This window comes from Silene latifolia, chromosome 10, assembly GCF_048544455.1.
Source record: "Silene latifolia isolate original U9 population chromosome 10, ASM4854445v1, whole genome shotgun sequence".
Lineage (NCBI taxonomy): Eukaryota > Viridiplantae > Streptophyta > Magnoliopsida > Caryophyllales > Caryophyllaceae > Silene > Silene latifolia.
In genome coordinates, this window is record NC_133535.1 from 113,705,830 (window position 1) to 113,707,881 (window position 2,052).

General features: G+C 35.2%; 1 long non-coding RNA gene across 1 annotated transcript; it reads left to right on the forward strand.

Moving 5' to 3' along the window:
* Positions 1-835: 835 nt before the first annotated feature.
* LOC141609134 (uncharacterized) lies at positions 836-1,539 on the forward strand. The gene is made up of 2 exons (XR_012527238.1): positions 836-963; positions 1,087-1,539. It is a non-coding gene; the product is annotated as an uncharacterized LOC141609134 (long non-coding RNA).
* Positions 1,540-2,052: the final 513 nt, after the last annotated feature.

Sequence of the window (2,052 nt, forward strand, 5' to 3'; positions counted from 1 at the left end):
GCAGGGGATCAAAATCCATAGTGTTAATCTTGCGAACTACGGAGTACTCAATTACGGATTGATACACCGTAATGGCGTAATTTATTTTGTCCAACTATGATTTTTTTATGCCAATTAATCGCAAAAGTCGCTACCAATGTTAGTGTTATACTTATGAAATAAGTCAAAAATAAAGATGAGTTTAAACAATCTCTTGATTTTCTCGAATTAAAAATTGTTTATTATGAATAGGACTCCATAATTTTATTTTATTTTATTTTGTACAGTACGTGGCTAAAAAACGCAGGGACAAAATGATAAGTTGCAACTTAGACTTCAATTACGGATTGATATACCTTTTAATATAGCTACTCTACTTTATGATACTGGTTCTCCGTATATTTACATATAGCTGATATTGATGTTCTGAAATACTAGTTATTATTGTAATTTTTTTTCAGTTTTGTGTGTAATGCAGAACTTGGCACTAATTCGTGTGATTTTTGTGCTGCTTAAGCTTACACCATTACTTTGTAAATTGTGTATCAGCATATACGGATAAAGTCGGGAAGATACCACACATCGCTTATCGAATTCATTTATTTACTCTTGCAGGCCTAATTTATGCAATGTTCTTGGTCATGGGCTTTAGATTACTTAGTGCGTGTTGTCATGATCCCAAGTAGATTTCAATGTCACACATTCATGCAACTTTTGTTACTAAACTTAGTTTAAATAAATTTTTCTAAATCTCTCCAGTTTGTTTACAAATGCATTTCTACTTTTCTTTTTCCTGCGCGTATTTCGTTAAGACTGTAAAGTTGTTTCGATATATTGTATTTGTTGTGCGATGGAAGAACTGGAACCACTGACGCTACCTTGATCGAGGATGACAACTTATCTTCTATAGTATTTTCTGACCTACTTCCTTCAGCTCCTGTTGTGCAACACCCTACTCAAACTCAATCCCCATAGATGGGGCAGGTATGACAATATACTCTCATCTCAGTATGTGCACATCATTGTTTAAAATACTTTGCCTAGAAGTATCTTGTAATAGAGCCATTTTCTTCAAGTACAATGCTTATGGCGAGAGTTAACTTTCAGGTCAGGAAGAACCATTTAACGAATGAGTTTGGATATGGAAAAATGAAGTGAAAGAGGTGGAGGTAGAAGATGAGATGCTGAAAAATAGGACATTTCATAGGTGGGTGGTATACTTATAAAGTGTGGGGGGATGACACATTATGTTCGTTTGCACAAAGCAAGCACTGATACTACATTGGAAGAGATGTCGACTTTAGCTTCTAACAATCCTTGGTCCATTGAAGAGGTGTGTCTGAACAAGGGTTTTATATTCTTGATCTTCATAATACATCACGTCCACACATTCATTTTTCAACTATGTCAATCAGCGATATGAATTTGGCTAGTAGATGTTTAGAGAACAATTGGTATAGATTACCTTAGTAACTAAGACGTTTGTGAGATTTTGTATACATTGGATTGTATTTGGAACGTTGTTGGGTTGAATGAAATATAATGTTGCTTTACATATGATGTATTGGTGGTTGGTTGGATTTCTTGTTGCAGGTTTTCAAGTTTTGTATTTGAATCGTCGGTTTGACGGGGAGGTGCTGCCGAATATTCGGTAGCAATTTTTTGTATATGAAAAAAACATTAATTGCATCATGATACCAAATGACGCAAATGGTAAAATAAATTGGCGCTAAAAAAATATCACAATATCAATTGCATCAGTTATGGTAGAACTGACGCAAAAAAATAAAGCAAATGCATCAGTTATTTGAAAAACTGACGCAAATAAAAACTATTTGCGTCAGTTGTTGGAGTCTATTGCGTCCATTCTATTGATACAACTGACGCAAATGACACCCTTTTGCGTCGGTTTTTAAACAGAACTGACGCAAATGGTAAACTTTTTGCGTCGGTTTCAACAACTGACGCATATCAAATAAGACCCCTCGATATACGTCAGTCCAAAACCGACGCAAAAGCCCTTTAAAACTGACGCAATAGGGGTTTTTTCCATTAGTGGTGGTATGTGAGCCC